A 23216-nucleotide genomic window follows, 5' to 3' on the forward strand; every position below is an offset into this window, starting at 1 on the left:
CACTATGTAGGTGATTCTATGTTGTCCATGAAGGTGGCTTCTGGAAAGATGGCTCAGATTCTCCATACTCCCTTCAGCCTCTCTTGAGCCTGATGAACCCTGAAGCTTGGTATCTTATAATTCTTCCAACCAAGGTGGTACTTAGAATTCTGCCTTCTTAATGGTATGGTTAGATCTTGTGGAACTTTAAGTCTATGCTGAATAAGAACCTGTTAAGTCACGCAGTGCTCCCAGCTAGGATGCCTGCATATATCAATCGTGGAAACCAACAGTTGGATCAAGGAAATCCCCCAACTTGAAATGAATATTGACTTGAGTTATTAAGCCCAGAAATATTTCCTGTCTTTGAGATTTGCTGGTAGGCCATGCTTGCCTTAAGTTAAAGGGTCAGATTTTCCCGTAAGCACTTGAGCTCTCTTGCTATTTCGGGTAACCACCTCTCCACACACGCATGCTTCATCAGGAGTCGGAGCAGGGTGAGTCTTGTCAGCTATGTCCTGTGCCGCATTGGGATCTCTTCCTTGGCCAAGTTCAAGTGAATGCACTTGATGAGTTTGCCTCCTTCTGTGATCATGTTGTAGGGCTTTTGATTACACGTTATTGTAGGTAATCCATCCCCATGTTAACAGGCATTCCTCCAAGTGAGGACAAGACCTGGCCCGTGGTAGATGACGACTCTCCCTTGGGATCTCCTGGGGACAGGCTGGTGCTTTTAGAACTGCAGTGTGCCTTGATCTTAATTTATCTGTTGTATTCAATATCATCGGAAGCCAGGGAAAGGCCAAATACCTGACCTCCATTCCAGGGTTGTGATATTGCACCCATTCCAAGCTTCCTTTGATCCTTGCTGCAACAAGTCAAGTAGGAGAACGCCTTAGCTTTCCTTGGTACCCCCAAATTCATCTGACTTTGAGAATTTGAGCCATTTAGTTTTCAAAATACAGATTGTTTTGGTTGCTGGTTGGAGAAAAAAGAAAAAGCTTTGACAGTCTCCTAGAAAGTAGCTGATGAGACTGATGCTTTTCCAAGCGTCCATGTGAAGATTAATATTCCTCCCAGCCATCACCTGGATGTCATGAGATAAGATGATTCTTGAGGAGTAGTACATTGGGCTTCGTTTGATCTTCCTGAGAACTTAGAAAGGCAGGCAAGGGCCACTAATTTCAGTTTACAGTATTCATGTTAAGTCCACTCTTGCTTCAAATGAAGACAACTGCTTGGCCTGGTTAATTTTAGAGTGTTTATTTAGAACAAATTCAGGTCTGCTGAAATAATATCTACCTTTGTAGGGGGCAAGAAAATCTTCACCAAAATTCATGAAAATTTTTCATTTAGGGAAGAGAATTGTTGACTTTCTTGAGTGTAAAGGTCGATAAACTGAAGGAGAAAGAAAGAAAGGGAAAGAAAGGAAGAAAGAAAGAAAAGTGAAACAACCTGTGTGTAAAACATTAGTGCTGGGTTAAGAAGACATTGATTTCAGATAATTCCCATATGTGTAACATCATACATATTATAAGCACATGGCCTTTCTCATGTATCATCCATTCCCATCTGAAATCTTCTGGTGTGAACTGTGAAATAATGAAACTGAATTTTAAAATCTGTTTTATAATTAGAATCAGTAGCTTTGTTACAAAATCCAGTTTTAAAGAGTATAATCTCAGCTGTCCACAGGCCAGAAACCAATTCCTTGTAATATGGAAAAAATGCCAGTACTGGGTCTAAATATTTTTTAAAAAATGAAATGTCCCCATTTTCTCCAGGCTTCTTTTGTGGCTACTTTCTCTGTCTCATACTGCTCAGAGGGCTGAGCTGAGGATAGATCTAAATATGGGATGTACTGTTGCTTCAGGTGCTAAGAGCCTTTTCCTGATGGTTTCCTGCTCTTGGTTTTCTGAGACAGCAGAATTTCAAGAAAAAGAAGCACTCGATGTCTGTCTTTTGTGGGCTTCGGTGCAGGTTCTTAGCCAAAGAAAAAGTCCTTGGCAGCTTTCTGGGAGCCCAAGAGTAGCTGTGTTTCTATTTGCTGAGCCTCCGAAAGGTAGTTCACTTGGGAAATTCAGCCATACTCATGTGGGTGCCCAGTCTGGGCATTTGTGGGTGTTGGAGAAGGCAATGGCACCCCACTCCAGTACTCTTGCCTGGAAAATCCCATGGACGGAGGAGCCTGGTAGGCTACAGTCCATGGGGTCGCTAGGAGTCAGACACGACTGAGCGACTTCACTTTTTCACTTTCCTGCATTGGAGAAGGAAATGGCAACCCACTCCAGTGTTCTTGCCTGGAGAATCCCAGGGACGGAGGAGCCTGGTGGGTTGCCATCTTTGGGGTCACACAGAGTCGGACACGTCTGAAGCGACTCAGCAGCAGCAGCAGCAGCAGCAAGCCTATGTTAGGGCAGACTTCCCAGGAGACAGAGTAATTAAACACCTTGAACTGATGGTTGGCTCCAGGGTTGTAAAAAGTCTTATAAAAAGAGTGGACCTAAGGCTGTTGCCTCTAAAGGCCCTGGGTGAGAGGGGAACTTGCACTTAAAATAATTGAGAGTCTTGGTTTCAATCTGTGAAGGCGTGTTTGGTTTTTGGTTTTGTTTGTTTGTTGTTGTTGTTTTTAACTTTTATTTGGAGGCCCACTGAAGTTCTTTTCTTTATTTTTGGCTGCACTGGGTCTTCATTGCTGCACATGAGCTTTCTCTAGTTGCGGCAAGTGGTAGCTACTGTTCATTGCAGTGTGCAGGTTTTTCGTTGCAGTGGCTTCTCTTGTTGCGGAGCACGGGTTCCAGGGCTAGCGAGCTTCAGTAGTTGTAGGACACAGGTTCAGCAGTTGCAGCTCATTGACTCTAGAGTAGGGGCTCAGTAGTTGTGATGCACAGGCTTAGTTGCCCCGTGGCATGTGGGATCCTCCCAGGCCAGGGATCAAACCAATGTCCCTTACATTGTAAGGCAAATTCTTAACCACTGGACTACCAGGGAAGCCCTGTTTTTGTTTTGTTTTGAATCCATGGATAGTTTTAAGCACAGAAAATTCTTTAAAAAATTACATTCCTTGTTTAGACCTGTATTATCTTCCCAGCAACTGATGGCACTGCTGGAGAGTCACATTCAGATTTCTAACACTGGTGGGGACCAGCCCCTTTCACACTTGCAGCAGGAGGGGCGGCACAGGAAAGAGAGAAAACTTTACAGGGGCTGTAGGTCTGGGGAAGCAAGGCCCATGTCAAGACAGGGGGCTCTGACATCAGGCCATGACCTTTGGAGTATGTGATACAGACTGGCAGGGGTGGGAGCAGGAAGCAATCTTGGCTGAGGTCAGTGGTGACCTTCAGGTTTCAGCACACGGATCGGGGACAGTGGGGTGTTGCAACCGAGGCCATGAGGTTGAGCAGAAAATGGCACCTGTGGTTGCAGCAGGTGAACTGTAACGACTGCCAAGGAGAGCTCAAAAGCCATTTGGAGACCCTGCCAGCCAGAAGGCGAGGCCTGAGGCCTGGGATGCCACAGATCTCCTGCTCCAGGCTCAGGGCCAAGGACTGTTATTGTTACCCCAAAACTCCTCCAGTCGCCCTTCTCCAGCCGAGAGAAGTAGTAGGCAGAACAGGCTACTCCTATTCTTTAACTGAGAGACGTGCTGCTTCTTATTCTGGGGAATTTCATGTCAGCAGTTGCCTGCATGTGAAACTCCACAGAACTCAGTGTGGAACTCTGCTAAGAACTTAGGATACCAAGCCAACTGGGGACAGTGTCTCCTACACTGTTGGGAGATGAACTCCTTCCTAATTATTTGATAATCTTCTGACAGCTGCAGTTCGAACATTTCTAGTCTCCAAGAGCTTCCCATGTGGTGCAGTGGTAAAGAACCCGCCTGCCAGTGCAGGAGATGCAAGAGACTGGGGTTTGATTCTTGGGTTGGGAAGATCCTCTGGAGTAGGAAATGGCAACCCACTCCAGTATTCTTGCCTGGAAAATTCCATGGGAAAAGGAGCCTGGCAGGCTACAGTCCATGGGTCACAAAGAGTTGGACACAACTGAGCATGCATGCATGAGTCTCTGGGAAAGGAGAATCTTTGCTGCCAAGTAAATTTACTCCGAACTAGGTGTTTTATGACATTACTGATAAAGTTTATGTCTAGTTGTTGTTTTCCTGAAATATTCTGCTCTTACTGAATATAGCTGGAGGGCATCCGAATGAATGAGTCTGGCTGTTCTTAAAAGTTTACACTTGTTGCGGTATGAAAATTGCTCCTGTGTGCTTTTTGGTGGCATAAATGGCAGTACCTATTCAGAGTGCCACAGTGACATGCCCAGCTCCCCTGTCTTCACTACCTCATTTGGCAAAGAACCAGATTAGAGTGACTGAGGCTGTCTCTTTCTTATTTGTTTTTTGGTAATGGTATTTGAATTCTACCTGGTGTTTTGATTAAATCTTACCTTCTGTAGAATGGTAAGGGGTAGCCCTGTAATTATCAAGGCATAAATATCAGATATTCATTAGAAAAAAAGTAACAGAACAGTAACAGCAAAGCCACATCAGCGGTCATGCAGCTTAGACCAGTGCCCCTTAAAGAGGGTTTTTCTGGAGGGCCTCAGCTCTGCCCTGTATTTAGAATTTGTTCTGAGAGGAAGGTAGTCATGTGTTTTCTACTGCTATTGGCAGATACCTCAGTGGTCCAGTGTGGTACTCATTTAAACTATCTTTGTGGCCAAAAATGAGACCACACTGTGAGGGCTTCTGCCCTAAGGCTCCATGAAGAGAGAGGTTCTCTTTTTCTAACTTTTTATTTTATATTGGCTTATAGCTGATTTACAATGTGATAGTTTCAGGTGGACAGCAAAGGGACTCAGCCATACATATACATGTGTGCTGCTGCTGCTGCTGCTGCTGCTGCTAAGTTGCTTCAGTCGTGTCCGACTCTGTGCGACCCCATAGACGGCAGCCCACCAGGCTCCCCCGTCCCTGGGATTCTCCAGGCAAGAACACTGGAGTGGGTTGCCATTTCCTTCTCCAATATACATGTATGCATTCTCCCCCAAACTCCCCTCCCATCCAGGCTGTCACATAACATTTAACAGAGTTCCCTGTGCTATACAATAGGTCCTTGTTGATTATCTATTTTAAATATAGCAGTCCTCTTTATGCCCCTGGCTCTTGGCTCTGCATTAGCCGGCTTCATTCTGGGTCCTTCGTCCCCTCTGTCCCCTCATGTTCCCTCCCAGTGGAGAAACACAGTCCTGCCCCCTGTGAAGCCTCAGGCCTCACATTAGCAGGGGAATCTCTCCTCCACAGCCACACATGCCCGGTCCCCAGGACTGTGTCACGACCTGTGGAGGGGTATTTTCTGCTTCTGTTCCATAAAAGCAGCCGTTTACAAATCTTTTGGAATCATGACACGTCTTTCTTCTCCCTCCCTATTCATTCCTCCCAGCTGTGCCTTGTAGCCAGAATGCACTAAATCAAAAGTAAAGTATTTGTTGTGTACTTATGCTAAGGGATGGTTCTTCAAGCTAGATATTAGGATATTATCTCCTATCTTTACATTTTAAATGTAGATGTATTTCAAGGGCCACAGAATGGACTACTTGATATTAGGACTGTTTTAGAGAAATCTGGGTTGGATGATGGCTACAACTATGGGACATAGAAAATAAATGAGAATCAAGAATCACGCATTCTTTATTAGGCATTTCCTTGAGAAGGTTAAAGGAAACTGTAGACATTACTGAGTCCTGCCACAGCAAAGAAAGGAGACAGGCTTTCATGCAAGAGCTATTCTGAGGCTCAGAGAGAAAAGAGACAGGAATGCCTTGAGGTTGCTTAGAGATTTTGTGAAACTCATTGAGAGATCTGGAGACAGCTTGAGTCTTGGATCACAATTTCAAAGCATTTGTGTTTTCTTTCCATCTGCTCACAGTTCTCTGGGTTCTGGTGATCTGGACCACCTCAAGACACTGTGCTGACTGAGAGGCAGAAAAACTAGCAGCTGCTTCTGTTACCCTCAGACTGGAAGGCCTGGGCTAAGGGCCTTGCTGTCAGATCCCTGCCAAGGCCTTTGGCTTTCTTGAATGACTTGATCACACACTGATGTTTCAAGGCTGGGTGCTCCCCAGCTGGAGCCCTGAAAATGCTTGCGTGGCATCCCCAGAGAAGGAAACTAACTTGAAAGAAACTCCCACAAAGTAAATCACCAGGACCGGATGGTTTCCATCCAAGAGTTGGGGAAGGAAATGAAGTGTGAAATAGCACAGATACTGATGAAGACATTAGTTCTCCATTAAAACCACAACTGTGTCAGAGCAGAGGAAGTTTGCTAACATGATGACCTTATTGCAGGAGGAGAGAGATTAGTGGCCTATCTGCTGCCTCTGGAAAACCTGGTCCACGTGGAAAGAATGACACAAAATATGCACAAGGACACAATAGCCTTTATTCCCTTAAAGTAGGGAAGAGGAACAGCATTGTAATTCATGCATGGCAGCATTTCAGTGGAGGCCTTGGAAAGAGTATGATAGCGAATATGTAATAACCTGTGGGCTGCTAATCTCCTGTTCCCATGCTGATGGCAGACTTCACTAATTGATCTGGCACTCATCTCTCTAAGCTTGAATCAGGTTTTATACTCCCCAATTTTGTGATCTTCACTGCCACCATCAAATGACAAGAGTTGACATATATGTTGAAATGCATTTATCCTCTTTGTCTAAGAGGATGTATTTTTATCATGGACCACATGAACTCGTCATTAAATTGCAAATAATGACAGAAGAAAGTCTTTCACAGGTAGTTCAGGAGCAGACAAGAGACATGTTACATTATTTCTTCCAAAGACTAAGTTAGCAGAACATCTAACTCCAGGGATAAACAGCTTTATCCTGGATTCAGGAACTGAATCCTAATGTGTTATCCCAATCCAAACCATGGAAGCGTCTTTCTGATGGGGAGCAAAGTCAGCTCCTCTGAACAGTCAGCAGCATGTCCAGAAGGTCCTTTTAAGAAACGAGAATCAAGTCAGCCTCCATCATTAGGCATTTCCTTTGGAGGTTAAAGTTGTAGACGTTGTTGAGTTCTGCCACAACAGTAACTCTGTGGGCAAAAAAAAAGTGAGACAGACTTCCAGGGAGGAGCTACTCTGAGGCTTGGAGAGAACAGAGATAGGAATGTTGGACCCTGGAGAAACAGTAACTTTTTGAAAAACCTCAGGTTTCATTGGGACGCGCCTTCATTTCATAGAATGGGAGCAGCCTGACTCTGCTGCAGGTATGGGAATTCCATGGGCCTAATTGGAGAAGGAAATGGCAACCCACTCCACTGTTCTTGCCTGGAGAATCCCAGGGACGGGGGAGTCTGGTGGGCTGCCGTCTATGGGGTCGCACAGAGTTGGACACGACTGAAGCGACTTAGCAGCAGCAGCAGCAATGCGCAAAATGTTTTGCCTTTGGACAAAACTTCTGTCACGGGTAATGATTAAAGTTGTTTGGTTATAATAGCTTTCCTACAGCCTCATGGCCTCCATATAAAGGGATATGTGATAGAGCAGACCTCCTGGAATGGACTGTAAATGATCATCTAGAGAAGGAATCTGCCTGCCTCACTAGATGGTGGGCTGTTTTTCTTGATCAATGAAAAGGTGCTACACACTTTGTTTAACAGAGAATCTATAGTAAAATGTACTTATCATGGGAGACACCCTAACTGTACTGTGATTTCTTGCTAATAAATCAGGATCTTGTCATATCACAGGGCTATCACTTGGGAGATGAGCAGGTGCTGGGGTTCAAGAGGACAGGGCAGCAAGGATATGATGGGGTCCCTGGTCATCAGATCTGGGTGCCATTAATAAGTTGCCACTCCATCGCTAGATACTCTGTGACTTTGCTCACCTCTAGAGGAATCATGGGTCATGGAATGAGATGCTGGGGAGGTCATTGTGTCTAGATCTTTGCCTTACAGGAGCTAGGGATAATCATCTTACTGTACAGCACAGAGAACTCTAGTCAGTGATCTGTGGTGACCTAAGTGTTAGTCACTCAACTGTGTCCAATTTTTCGACCCCATGGATTGTAGCTGCCCAGGCTCCTCTGTCCATGGGATTCTCCAGGCAAGAATACTGGAGTGGATTGCCATTCCCTTCTCCAGGTGACCTAAATGGAAAGGAAACCCAAAAAGGGGACATATGTGTATATATATATAGCTGATTCTCTTTGCTATACAGTAGAAACTAACACAACACTGTAAAGCAAGTATATGCCAATAAATTTTTTTTAATATTTAAATTAAAAAATAAAAATAAAGATCATAGTTGATTAGAGTACCTTAAGGGTGCAGTGTAGGGGAGGTGCAGATGAATGAGAGGAGGGAATCCAGGTCTTCTCATGTCACCACTCTGCTTCTGAGCCTCAGTTTCCTATCTTTAACAGGCTGTATAAAAGAAATGTGGATTTAGCATGCTGTTTAGAGCACAGGGAGAAATCTCTGTGAATTAAATGATTAAATGCCATGCCGATTACTTACATTTCCAAGTCATTTGTAGTTTACAAAGTGCTTTCATCTGCATTATTTTACCCTGCTGATGACTCCCTGAATTGGGTAAGCAGTGAGATTCCTAATCCACTTTCCATAGCTATTTCAACTGAGACTCAGCAGGGTTAAATGGCTTCCTCAAGGTCACACCAAGGTCAAAACCAGGGGTCAAGCTCCTGATTTCTGATTCTGAATCCAGGGTTCCTTTCCCCGTACAGTGATAGCTCATGGAGAGTTGGTTCTATATATCATTCACTTTAATGACAGCAGAGTGTTCAGCGTCACGGCGTGGTAAAAATAGACTGTGAGGACAAGGAGGTTCTCGGTAGCAAACAAACTGAGCTCACCAAAATGTTCTCGCGGGCAGACTCGGTTGCTGTGGCCTTTAGGAAAGCCTTGGCAGTCCTGCCGAGGGCAGCGTCACCTACTCGCCACGTCCAGCTTTCTCTGAGAAGCTGCCTCTTGGCTCCAAGGCCAGACACAGGCACTGCCCTAGAGGACACAGGCAGGGCTGGGGGGTGGGGAGGGGGCAGGATTTCTTCTGAGGTGTGGAGTTCGTGGGCTGAGAGCACATCTCTGATGTTGGGACTGGACCATGTGTCCACAACAGCGAGCGGGCTGGGTTTTGGCACACAGAAGGAGAAATAGCCTGGGGAGCCTGGGGTTTCTGTGCCCCCGAGGGTTTTCTGAGGGGCAGCGGGGAGGACACAGAGAGTATGAAAGAGTAAAAGTAGCCAGGCCAAAGGAAAAGCCCCATTTTCATTCACGTAAAGATAATTCATAATCACCCTACTTTTCAACGTGATGTGGTATGGATTATAGTAAAAAAAAAAATCACACATGTATGCCATTGTTTCGGAGAAGGCAACGGCACCCCACTCCAGTACTCTTGCTTGGAAAATCCCATGGACGGAGGAGCCTGTTAGGCTGCAGTCCATGGGGTCGCAAGAGTCAGACACGACTGAGCGACTTCACTTTCACTTTTCACTTTCATGCATTGGAGAAGGAAATGGCAACCCACTCCAGTGTTCTTGCCTGGAGAATCCCAGGGATGGGGGAGCCTGGTGGGCTGCCATCTGTGGGGTCGCACAGAGTCGGACACGACTGAAGTGACTTAGCATAGCATGCCATTGTTTAGTTGCTAAGTCGTGTTCAACTCTTTTATGAACCCATGGACTTTCTGTAGCCCTCCAGGCTCCTCTGTCCATGGAGTTTTCCAGGCAAGAATACTGAAGTGTATTGCCATTTCTTCCTTCAGGGGATCTTCCTGACCCAGAGATGGAACCCAGCTCTCCTGCATTGCAAGCAGGTTCTTTACTACTGAGCCATCAGGGAAGCCGTCACTTGCATGTATATGTGGCTAAAATAAAGATAAATGGGAACTAAGGGATCATACAGAGAAAGTTGAGGTGGTCTCATATGACCATTTAACACTCCTAGACAACACAACCACTTTGTAAGGGAGACAAAGAAAAAATATATGTGTGTGTGTGTGTGTGTGTGTGTTTCTATTAGGATGCAGCACTAGTATTCCGTGTAACAGTCTTTTAAATATTTCTTCCTTTGGAAATGTCCAGCTAAAGGGAAATGCTTTACATTACAGCAGAAGAGAGTTGGAAAATAGACAGTTATCCACTTAAAGAAATCCTATTAAATCAGTGGTCCTTGTCCTTTTAAAGTCAGTAGATTCCTTTGATAATTCCATGAATACCATTTATCCTCTTCCCAGAAAAATGCAAGCTCCTTCAAATTTAACTTATAATTTTATGTCATCTATAAAACTCCAAAGCCCATTCATTGATTTTAGGTAAATGACCTCTCAATTTAAAAAATTAGAAATTTATCCCTAATTTCAGAAATGTTGTCATAATGGTTTTTTACACTTTTTACTCTTCCTATTGATGCTATTTTGTTAAATAAGAAACAGTGCTGAAAGATTTTGTGGGAGTTTTTATACAGTTAAAAATATCTGAGGTTTCTATTTTTGTTTTAACATTTTCATAATGTTTTTTTAATAATTGAAGCCATATAAGAAAGTATGGGAGGTGGAAATTGTGTCTTGTTTAAACAATTTTGCTAATTTTTAGGCTAGAGTTTACCCTATATTTAATTAAAACCAATATTTCTCTTAAAAATAAAATAAAAATTTAGAAATTAACATTTTATGGGATAATTTTTTCTTTACAAAAAGATTCAGTACATACAGTTTAGATGATTATAATTAAAATGTAGATATATAGCCAAGTCACATAAAATATTCTGATTTCTCTGAAATTCCCTATCCTATGTCATTGTATTTTACATATGTAGTCATTGCACATTCACCTATAATTTTATTTCTGTCTTTTATTGGTTTCTCTTAAAGACGTGACATAGTGTGTATTCCATTGTATTTTATATCTGATAATGTGCAATATTTGGTATAATAAGGAAAATCTGCCTTCACTGTAAATCAATTTTGATTACATGTAGAATATGGCATATAAAACAATACTTTAATACCTACAACAGCCCACACGCCATCAATAAGATCTCATCCTTCAGACTTGTGAATTCTTAGAAAAAATTACTTCCACATGTTCCTAAAACTCCTTAAGGTTTTTGACTGGTTGGTGGTCTATTGATTCTAAATATCTGACCTGTCAAAACGCCATCTTTAAACTTCAGTGATGCATAGAGGCTTGGAATTAGCCAGGGCTGAATTTATTACAGAACAAAGGGAGGTGATGATTAACACACCCATCTGAGCAGTAGGGGGGAAAAATAATCCTTGAATGGATTAGATGCCATGATCCTAAAACCACATTCTCTGAGTGTTGGGCCCTTGCCCAGAAATGGGAAGAGGCCAAACTTTGATGCCTTTTAAATGACAGGGTATCTCCAAGGGACTCTGCTCAGGGACACTGGGGCAGAGAGTTGAGGGTCAGTTGGGAAAAAAGGCCTTTCTCTCTCCTGTGGTCTAGCAGAGTTGAGCACCTAGACCCACTGTCCGTGCAGTGACTCTCAAAACTGACAGCCCACCTTATTAGTGTTATATAATTATCAGTCTGCCTGCCTGGTGGCGATTACATTAAAGTGTAAATAAATTAAAATTTATTTTGTTAACCACTAACCAGGAATCCCTTATAAATTTTTTTGGACTCCAGTAGGCTACTTTCAAGACTGGCACAGAGCCTGCTGAGAAGATGAGGTGAATTATTATGCAGTGTCCCTAGAAGCTGAGTCATAGGCTGGGTCTCTCCATTCACTGGCAATATCTGGTAGATTCTGAGCATTCCCAGGGTGTAATCCCAGGGAAATGTACCTTTGTAAGCATAGTCCATAAACAGAGCACCAAACCCACTTTCTAACTGGTTTTCTCTTTTTCCTCTGCCACATCTTATAAAGTTTATGAAAGAATTACCGATTTTTAAAATAGCATTGTATAATAATGTTGATGGAGATTGACTCCTTAAGAGAATCCTCCAACAAATGGGTACCCTCCTGAGAAGGAAATGGACCATTAGGAAAGTGCTTTTGACTCTCATTCTCTGGGAGGAGGAGCCCTTGAATCACAGGCCCAGGTGCTCAGGAAATCTCCTGTCACTCTGAGATGGGCTAGAACATGGTACCAAGTCCAAAGCTTCTAAATACAGTTCAGGCTGGGTCATCATGACAGTTGCTGAACTGGCACCACTATGGGGATTGAAGTGGGAACTTTGACAGTGCTTAAATGCCACGGGCCCTGGGCTCGAAGTCTTTCTGGGCTGGAGTAGGGAGAGGCTGTGCAGAGCCTCACAGAGAGGAGGGTAGGAACAACCTTGGCAAGGAAATCCTGCTGCCTCGGCGACATCACCACTCCTTCAGAAGGCAACAGACACCCAACAACACACCAGCTATTTTAGAAGCTGTCAGTTTCTGAATTGCTGACACACTTGGAGGACACTGTTTCTTCAAAGGTCATTCTGACCATTCAAGGTAGGTAGGCCTGGGGAAAAACAGAGGCATGCTGCATAGCCAAGGTGTTGGCCGAGGAATGAACGGAATTAAGTGACCTGGTCAAGATGACGCAAAGAGTCAGAAGTGGGGGTAGGAATATTGACCGTGGATTCCCAAAGCAACCTTTACCTAGAAGACAGTGGTAGGCTTGCTTTCTTTCCTTTTTTAACCCTGCTCCACCCTTTTATTGGCTATCACCAAAAAAATCCACCAGGTTAGCTTCCTTTGACTCACTCTCTCTGGGGAGGGCTTTGAAGGAAAGAAAGAAGACAGGAGAGACTTAGGAGGTGGGGTTTACAGAGGAATTTTGTTGGGGACTTGGGACATGAGGGTGGGATTCTAAGATTGGCAAGCATCTCAAGGAGGGGGTTGGTAAATTGTAAACATAAAGATACTGCTACGAATACAATTAATCCAGAGTGTTTGTCTCACTCTTAATGCTTGCCCTGTGTCCCCAAAGTGGGTTCATTTCTACTATTAAAGAATTCAATTTTAGAATTTTTGGAGTGGATGGATGAAGTGGAGTGAAGTGGATGGGGGATGAATTCCAGCTTTGGGGTAAGAGAGGCCGGAGTCCTTTTCTTGTCTCTGATGCTCCTGTGTAAGTGGCCCTGGGCACCTAGATTAGGTCTCAGTAATCTCACTTGCCAAAGGGGTTATAATGCACAAACTTAGGTCTCACCTGCGTGCTCTCTGGGAGACTCCCTTAGGCACCAGATCTTTGCTGCCTCCTCAGGGTGTGTTTTCCTCAGCCTGAGCCATAGCGTAAGTACTTTTGACAAGGTTGTCAATCTGGGGCCAGGGGACCCTGCCGGCTCCCAGCTCTTCCCTGTCGTTCCCACCTCTTGTGGAGCAGTGCCCTTGGGCTGCTTCTTCAGCCAAGGATGATCGCTCTGCTTTTCTCTTCAGGGCTAGAATTTGCTTCCCTGGCCCTATTTCCTTACTGAAGATCCAACATACATCTCTTCTCAGTGGTCCACCCTGTTTTCTCTTCTTTCAGGTTCTAGTCATTTTCCTTCTCAACTAGTGTGGCAGCCATCACAAACCAGGATTCAGTTCAGTTCAGTCGCTCAGTCATGTCCAACTCTTTGAGACCCAATGGACTGCAGCATGCCAGGCCTCCCTGTCCATTACCAACTCCCAGAGTTCACCCAAACTCATGTCCATTAAGTTGGTGATGCCATCCAGCCATCTCATCCTCTGTCGTCCCCTTCTCCTCCTGCCCTCAATCTTTCCCAGCATCAGGGTCTTTTCCAGTGAATCAGCTCTTTACATCAGGTGGCCAAAGTATTGGAGTTTCAGCTTCAACATCAGTCCTTCCAATGAACACCAAGGACTGATCTCCTTTAGGATGGACTGGTTGGATCTCCTTGCAGTCCAAGGGATTAGACCCACATGAAAACTGGCCTTCTTAGCTGGCATTTCCACTGTTCCTTTGCTTTCCCTCCTTCTACCTTTCCACAATCTCTCCTTCTAACACATTCAATTCTGATAGCTTTTGTTCTAGGCCCTGAACTGTTGTCTTCATTATGTGATATTTTTCAGTTCTACATCCTAAGTTTTCTTTGCTAGAATTTGCTTTTCTCTTTTTAAAAGAACCTTCTTTCTCCCTCTCAAATATGTATTGGGAAGTGATTGGGGAAAGATCTAATCCTGTGGCCACCTCCTTTTCCAAATTATGGACAGAACTAACATTTAATATACTCCCACAGTGTGCTAGAGGCTTTGCTGGGAGCCATGGACATATCTGCTTTACTGAGGAAATTGACTCAGGCAGGTTAAATCACTAGGCCAAAGTCATAAAGCTGGGTCTTCGTGATTCTGAAGAGGGACTGTGCTCCTTCCCTTTCTTGGCAGCGTCTCTGGAAAGCCCACTTCATCACAGATAGCAGGGACACTTGCTGTGAGGGTCTGGAGGGTGCAGCAGCTCTGTGTGCAGGAGCCATCCTTTTCCTGAAGGAGAAGTCATCTCTGCACCCCTGCAATCCTGCCAGAGAGTGTGTGTGTGCATGCATGCACACACACACACACACACACACACACACACACACACACACGCATTACTAGTTCCAGCACTTGTAGAAGGGCTTGCTCCTTTCCTCATTTTACTCTCATTATCACAGGCAACTTTTCTCCTTAAGTTCATGTGGAGGAGAGTTAGTGTCAGGAATTTTTAAGATGACTGACTGATTGCTATTCATAGAGGTGACCAAATTCCCTGATGCCCCAAAAGATTTCAGGTTAGATGTTGCCAATTAGTTTTAATGAAACTCATAGTCCTGGAAGGACTAGCTAATGGGATTCGAAAAACTTAAAGTATGCCTGGAGGTGACGCTGTTGGGTTTTCATTGGGAACATGGCATTTAATTAAGACATCTCATTAGTGGGGATATTTTGGTCTCCTGAAGAAGATCAGAAGAAGAATAGCATTCAAGATTCTTGATATGGCTCCAGCCTTCTCTGGCCTCACCTCTTTTCTTGCTTTGCTAAACATATAGCACTTCCTTCATTCATTCATGAATTCAACAAAAACAACATTTTATTGAGTGCATAATAGATGCCAGACATTGTCCCGGGTGCTGAGGATTCAAGAGAAATCACACAGATGTGGTCTCAATTACTAGCTGTTCTCTAAACCTGTCTGGTAGACTTTACTGCCATGCCTCTGCCGTAAAATTCCCTTTCCCTGGAATATCTTTCTTCTTCTTTCCCTCTCTCTTCCTTTTCATCTTGAAGATATCTCTTCATTAGGCGCAGAAAAGACCCCTGCACTGGAAGAGGTTCTTGTCACCTCACAATTCCTACAACATTTTGTTGATACTCCTTTTAGATAATAATGAAAATCAGCATTTATGTATCCCTTTTACTGGGCTTCCCTGGTGGCTCAGAGGTAAAGAATCTACCTGCCAATGCAGGAGACATGGGTTCAATCCCTGGGTCAGGAAGATCTCCTGGAGTAGGAAATGGCAACCCACTCCAGAATTCTTGCCTAGAGAATCACATGGACAGGAGCCTGGCGGGCTGCAGTCCATGGGGTCTCAAAGAGTTGGACACGACTTAGTGACTGAATAACAACAACACAGCAATCTCTTTCAGTACTGATAAAGTATTTACATAAACCCCCAGACACACACTTTGTTAGTGATTCATAGAAATTTCACAAAGTAGGTACTAATGATATCCTCAATTTGTAAATGATGAAACTAAGGCTTATAGAGGTTAAATGACTTGTTCAAGATTAGACAGTTGGGAAAAAAGAGATGAACTTCAGAACTTGGTTTTTTGAATTGCAGTCACTCAGCATGCTGTATGCTATGCTGGATTGTAACTGTTCAGTTAATATTAGATTCCTAATTAACCTGACCTATCTCCTAAGTGATTTTGTAAATTCCTGAGGACATAGGAACTTGGCTTGTTTCATTTTGTGCCTTCACAGTATCTAACACACTTGTGGGCCCAGGCTAGATAGTCAATAAGTATTTGTTGAATAAATGAGTGATTGATTGAATGGATAAATTTAGAAAATTACTGGAGAGGTTGTTACATTTTCTAGCCACATGGCTCTTCTGTTAATTAAACAAGATGGTCCATTATATTTGTCTTGATAGGTTGGGTGGATTTGAAACTAAGTGTAGCTGGTGGTGTCCTAAGTATAATCTAAGGATATGGCATGTTCCTGGCTATCTTTGAATGTCTGTGTTGCTTACATGTTTGAAATTGCCACTTCCAAGTGCAGTCACTCCAGGAGTCATAGTTAAATTATAATTGTTGACTGCAAGTCAGCTGCTTAATTCTTCCCCTTTAGCATGTTAGCATGGATTTGTTTTTTTACTGGTGCTCAGTGAGAATAGCCTAACAAGGTAGAGCAAGTTCTTCTAGAGCCTTTAGGGGAAGGCCTCCTTTTCACATCATGGAAATTTGGCAGATATTTGATGGTGTTTTGGTGGTGGCTGCCGTGGAGGTGGGGGTGGTGGTGGGAGGTTGGGAGTAGTTGTGGTTGCAAAGAGCAAACAAGCACTGGTTTAGGGATGAGCTAATGTGTCAATTCACCCAGAAAAAATGCCATGAGCCTCGGGGAGGGGCATGTGTTGACAGCTGCTGGCCTAAAATTGACTAGTCAATCTTGAAGACCACCCATTCAACCAGGATCAAATTTTGGAAGACCTCTGGGGCAAGAGGTTTTTAGATTTCAGTATTACCATGTAACTTATGATCAATTTTTGGTTATTCCATTTATGCATTTTATGTACTTTGATCAAGAATATTTTTTGAACCAAGAGTTGGTCTCAAAACTTGTAATTTTATGGGGGTGGGGGGAAGAAATAAAATATTTGAACTTAGGATTGTTCTAGAAAAATCCAGGACCCATAGTTGTCCTTATTTATTCTTAGCCTTCCCAACTAACTTGATCATTGCCTTGTAATCTTATATATTAATTTGATGCTTTACTGTTTATAAAGTGCTCTCACATGTTATTATCAGATGATTTCTCCTTAAGTATGCTGCTGCTGCTAAGTCGCTTCAGTCGTGTCTGACTCTGTGTGACCCCATAGACGGAAGCCCACCAGGCTCCCCCGTCCCTGGGATTCTCCAGGCAAGAACACTGGAGTGGGTTACCATTTCCTTCTCCAATGCATGAAAGTGAAAAGTGAAAGTGAAGTCGCTCAGTCATGTCCAACTCTTAGCGACCCCATGGACTGAAGCCCACCGGGCTCCTCCATCCGTGGGATTTTCCAGGCAAGAGTACTGGAGTGGGGTGCCATTGCCTTCTCCACTCCTTAAGTATAGGTATACATTTAAGACTATCAAAAGCTTTGGTGCCCTGAACTCTGACCTCAGCTTAAATAAACCAAATTATGCACAAATAGGAACTACTTCAGCTGTGTTTTCTTGTCTTTCCATGCTGTCATTTCACATTTCACAAAGTCCAAACATTTTCCAATCCAAGTATCTTCTAATGTTATTTTACTTAATTTCTCAGCTAAGGCATAAGAGTGATCTTTAGTGATCTGTCACATTTGGATCTTTTACCCAGGGAGGGCTGGAAACAGGAGGTGAAATACAACAAAAAGGGCCTTTTACATTTGTATTTATGTGTTAAATAATGTTAAGTTGGTGAAGAGACCTAAAATATTCCTGAACATAACTGCCCTCTGACTGAGAAAGGAAAATTCCCATCTGACCTTGGTTTGAATTTTCTCTTTTCTAAGGATGTTTTAGCTTCCGCAGAGCTATCTTCTCACCCAGCAGCCTGGACATTAGCTCGGTGTTTCCCACTTCAGAGTGGGAAGCTCACAACTTTGCAGGACTAGCTCTAAAAACTGGGCAACGATCGATAGTGGAAAGAGCATTACCTGTAGTGTCAGACTAACATTGCCTGCAGTGTCAAATCCCACTCTGACCCCTGCTAGTCATATAACATGAGAAAAGCTTCTTCATCCTGCCAAACCTCAGTTTCCTCACTTATAACATGGCAGCAGTAATGCTTATTCCGTAGGATTTTCTGTGAAAATTGCATGAGGCTTACATATAAATGTATACCAACTATTTAGTGTAGTGCCTGCTATTTCTCTTCTTTTGTTTGCTTCCACCTTTAAAGCATGCTGGAGCACTAGAGGCTGAACCTTTGGTGACATTGAGCCTTTGTCTGATCAACAAGAAACAGATATAAAAATGACTGCTGCCACTTCTTTGCAAAGCCTCTTTAAAAGGCTTAGATCGCAGGGATGACATTGGGTCCTTGCCTGTGGTCTGCTTGTCAGTGAGAGAGGTGCTGGTTGTCAGGTGCAGAGTGCTTTAGGCAGCTGAAGGATATGTGCTCTCAGTCTCCTTAATTGGATTATTGGCATGGGAATTGCAGGCTTCAGGTTACCGCCCCCCCCCCCTTTTCCCAAATAAAACTTGGACGGCATGGAGGGCTCAGAGACTTCATTCCATTACTAAAGTCATCTAACAGGCTCATTTGAGTGTTTGCTATCATCATAATTTTAGTTTAATCCAACCTGGGTTATAGTTCATTCCCTTGAAGCTCTGGAAGGGGTATCAAATTTGGGCTCAGTCCACACTCAGGTCTGTGCCAAATGTTCTGCCTCTGCCGTATTTAGAATTACTCTATAAAAAGTTTCATCACCAGATTTTGCTAAGCTACCTGATAAAATCTGATGTCCCAGGACCAATTTCCACTGTAGAGGTCCTCTGGAAATAGGAATTACTTGAGCCAGGTACAGGGAGTGCTGCCTGAGTTATAAGCTTCTGATGTCTGCAGTGGTATGAATGGGGACACCTGAGATGACTGTGGGGGTATTGGTTTCAGAGATTTTGGGACTTAAGATGTAGATCAAGGAGTGGTTGCTCTAGCGGTATCTGATAGAGGGTACTGCTCAATATAGTCATGTCCCAGTTATTGGCAGAAACAAACCAAGAATGATTGTTTGATTATCACCTGGGTTGGGTCTTTCTCTTTTGTCTCAAACTACTTTTTCCCTTGGCTTAAAATGACACCTGAAGTCCAGTCTCATGGAAGTGACTGTCCATCTAATCTCAGAAAATTCAGAATCTCCTATCTGCCTCTAGAGTAGTCTTCTACCACCAGTCTTCCACACTGAAACCAGGCTATCATGTATCATTCATTCAGGAGATGTAGCAAAGTGTGAAGCTCAGTTTATGGAATTCATAGTCTAGAAGGGAACACCAAGCTATTTTCACTTTCATTTAAAAGAAAACTTTGGTGTAAACAAAATAAAGTCTAAACTCCATATTATGACACGCACACATTCCTCCTAAAATATAAACTCCATGAGGCCAGGGTTTTTTGTTTTTTCTCAGATGATGTCTCAAGAATTTATTGATAGAAGAGTAATTGGTACATCTATTATGTACCAGTAAGTCATTGTCTAGTTGAGTTGAACCTGATTTTTCCAATTTATCTCACTTTCCCTCTTACCTTATGTATTTTAAGCTCTTGCCGTATCAGTGTGCTTGTAATTTTCTAAAAATGACAAGTTCCTAATGCTGTTCTCACTATGTGAGATTCCGTCCCGATAATGTCTTTGCTTGCTCATATTGAACGCATATAAAGCTCATAGAGATTTCAAGCCCACTCTTAAATTTCACCTCATGAAATTTTCGATCCTCTCATCCATTGGCTTGTTTGCTCTTCAGAGTTTCCATTAGTGCTTTGCTCCTACATTTGTCAGAGCACCTATCAAAGACCACTGTCCTTAACAGGTTCTGTGTCCTTCCTATCATTGTGAGCTCCCTCAGAGCAAGAACTGATTTTATCTGTCTTGGAACATTCATATACAACCTGATCTATATAAAGCAGAAATGTTTGGTTGAATAAAACTGACAGTAAATATAGTTTAATATGCCTGCAATCCTTAGGAGGTAGAACTGATGTAATCTGAATTAGGCTGTCAATATTACTTGAAATGGAGAGAATACTAGTAACTCTTAGAGTTGTTTTGTTAACTGATGGTATGTGTGTAAAGTCTTAGCAGAATGCCAGTAAGTGCTCAATATATGTTGACTACTAACTCTTTGGGCTTCCCTGGTGGCACTAGTGGTAAAGAATCTTCTGCCAATGCAGGAGATGTAAGAGATGTAGGTTCAGTCCTTCAGTTGGGAAGATCCTCTGGAGGAGGGCATGGCACCCCACTCAAGTATTCTTGCCTGGAGAATCCGATGGACAGAGGAGCCTGACGAGCAACAGTCCATAGAGTTGCAAAGAGTCAGACACGACTGAAGTGACTTAGTATGCACGCATTAATTATTTGGTTGGGACAGTTCTTATGAGCTTATCTCACTGTCCATAGTTATTCTTCTGATAACATTAGATTCTGTTTTTATCATAAAGATATAAATGTAGTTTTTGAAAAGGAAGATATCTTCCCCTTGACTCTAATAGTAAAATAAGGAGATAGCAAAGATAAGGAAACTAAGATACTGCAAAATGAGGTGGCTTTCCAAGACCCTACTCTTGGTTTTTCAAGCCCCAAAAGTAAATATGCCTTGTTAACTGTAGTAATAAATGATTACTTAAAATTATTAGTGAAGTGGAGATGAAATTCACCTGGCAGACTCGGATATATGTTTGGTCAGTGTGTGCATGCTAAGTCGCTTCAGTCATGTCTGACTCTTTGCCACTCTATGGACTGTAGCCCACCAGGCTTCTCTGTCCATGGAATTCTCAAGGCAAGAATACTGGAGTGGGTTGCCATGCCCTCCTCCAGAGGATCTTCCCAACCCAGGAATTGAACTCACGCCTTCTGACTTGCAAGTGGGTTCTTTATTGCTGAGCCACCAGGGAAGCCCATGAAATATGTTTTCATAATATCTAATTTTGAAATTAAGTCAAAGAACACATAATACAGGTTTTTCCTATACATGTCAACTGAATCAGTTTATCATGGTTGGGTTGCTGCTGTTAGACTTGGTGTTCTTTAAGCTGTACTACAAATCCTTTATTAAACATTAAACTTAAAGGGGACTTTATAGTATCCCTAATTATATGCTCATGTGCTGTGCTATAAAGATTAAGGAAAATAGGGACCAGAATAGTCATGTGACTTGTTGTTGTTGTTCAGTTGCTAAGTTATGTCTAACTCTTTTGCCTTCCCATGGACTGTAGCCCTCCAGGCTCCTCTATCCATGGGATTTTCCAGGCAAGAATACTGCAGTGGGTTGCCATTTCCTTCTCCAAGGGATCTTCCTGACCCAGGGATCGAACTTGTGTCTCCTGTATCAGCAGGCAGATTCTTTACCACTGAGCCACCAGGGAAGCCCAGTTATGTGATTTGGCCGAGATCAAACATTTAAGCCATTTCAGTTGTAAGGATGGCCAGCCAAAACAGTTGAAGGGTGTTACAGAATTGCTGACTGCTTTGGCCAAGGATGAATGTAGTATGATCTTGGGGAGACCTGATCATTGATTCAGGAAGTAGAAGACCAACTTCATAGGCCATGTTGTTTTTAGTTTTTTTTAGTCTTAATTTCCTCATCCACAAAATTGACATAAACATAATATGCCATATATTATATAGTATATTAATACTATCTATTAGAAACTATTAGAAAGAAACTATTTTATTATTGCTATTGTTTTGCATGAATTGAGAACTGGAATCTCTCTAAGCTAAATTGAGCTTTCTCTGAGAACTTAGTGTTACAGTATCCAGCTTGTCTATATAAAACAGGTCAGAGAGAGAAAATGAGTGACCCTATGAACTGATGGTTAGATTCTCTTTTGGAAAGCAATAGATATGTTGGTTTGACTCGGAGTCACATGCTGTTCTCCAGTGACTTGTAACTGGCTTAATGCAGGTTCCCAAAGTTTTCTCTTTTAACTTCCTTAGTTATGCGTAACTTTTCATTTATGTTCCTGACTTCCTAAAACTTCCCTCATTACAATATTGTTCACAAGAGACATCTGATAGCCAAAACATCTATCCAGGTCATTCAAATGAGTTCCTAATGGTTATTTTTTGAAGGCAGGAAGTCACAAATTGCCAAGAATGAAAGAACCTTGAAAACACAGAAGTATTTTCTGATCTTCAAAAGACATTATATTTCTGAATGGAGGACCTGACTTAATTGAAATAACGTACTCACTATGCACTTAGGTAACTTGAGTGTACATTCTGATTAACAGATGAAATAATTTATCTGGCTAGCCTAAATATTTTATGTAACTATGATTTGGAAATGTACTTTACAAAGGAATAAATTTTATTTTTACCTCGACTGTTGATCTGGACTCTGAGATGACTATTTTAAGGGTACTGTAGAGTAGTTAATGTCACAGGTAGCCCTCACTGCTCTAGAAGTTAAAAACCAACTATATAGAATCAGTGATATATATATATACACATACAATTGAATATTATTCAGACATAAAAAGGAAAGCTCTGTTGATATTTTTAATAACTGAAAATGTAATTTTTAATGACTGTTATTATGTTACAGCACCACAGATGGATCTTGAGGGCATTATGTTAAGTGAGATAAATCAAATAGAGAAAGATAGATATTGCATGATCTCATTTATGTGTGGAGTCTAAAAAACAAAAAGCACAAAACAAACAAACAAAAAACCCTAAACTCCTAGTTGCTGCTGCTCCTAAGTCGCTTCAGTCGTGTCCAACTCTGTGCGACCCCATAGACGGCAGCCCACCAGGCTCCCCCGTCCCTGGGATTCTCCAGGCAAGAACACTGGAGTGGGTTGCCGTTTCCTTCTCCAATGCATGTAAGTGAAAAGTGAAAGTGCAGCCGCTCAGTCATGTCCGACTCTTCGCGACCCCGTGGACTGTAGCCTACCAGGCTCCTCCATCCATGGGATTCTCCAGGCAAGAGTACTGGAGTGGGTGGGTTGCCATTTCCTTCTCCAAAACTCTTAGCTATAAAGAACAGATTGGTTGGTTCCCAGAGTCAGGAGCTGGAGGGGAGGTGAAATGGGTAAAATGGTCAGAAGGTGCAAATTTGTAGTTATTAAAATAGATACGTCCTGAGGATATAGTGTACAGCATGGTGACTGTAATTAATAATACTCTACTGTATATTTGAACCTGCTAGGAAGAGAGATTTTTAAAACGCTGACTGCACACACAAAAATAACTAGGTGTGGTGAAGGATGTTAACTAGATTTATTGTGATGATTATTTCACAGTATATACATACATCGAATCTTTATGTTGTACATGTGAAACTAACATTAGGTTATGTGTCAGTT

General features: G+C 42.6%; 1 protein-coding gene and 1 long non-coding RNA gene across 4 annotated transcripts in view; one reads left to right on the forward strand and one right to left on the reverse strand.

The window, feature by feature from the left end:
* The window catches only part of TBX15 (T-box transcription factor 15), a 125756-nt gene that overhangs the window by 47857 nt on the left and 54683 nt on the right, over window positions 1-23216 (forward strand). Inside the window, exon 1 of one of the 3 annotated variants that reach the window (XM_070367410.1) lies at window positions 12304-12469. The exons of the other annotated variants lie outside the window; for them this stretch is intronic. The gene's annotated coding sequence lies outside the window, so the exon portion shown is untranslated. Of the gene's footprint in view, window positions 1-12303; window positions 12470-23216 lie in introns of those variants that run through there. 3 annotated transcript variants of the gene reach the window in all.
* LOC138987203 (uncharacterized) lies at window positions 6939-8690 on the reverse strand. The gene is made up of 3 exons (XR_011463619.1): window positions 8504-8690; window positions 8305-8410; window positions 6939-7075 (listed from the first exon to the last, which is right to left on the reverse strand). It is a non-coding gene; the product is annotated as an uncharacterized lncRNA (long non-coding RNA).

The sequence above is a fragment of the Bos mutus genome, chromosome 3, assembly GCF_027580195.1.
Source record: "Bos mutus isolate GX-2022 chromosome 3, NWIPB_WYAK_1.1, whole genome shotgun sequence".
Lineage (NCBI taxonomy): Eukaryota > Metazoa > Chordata > Mammalia > Artiodactyla > Bovidae > Bos > Bos mutus.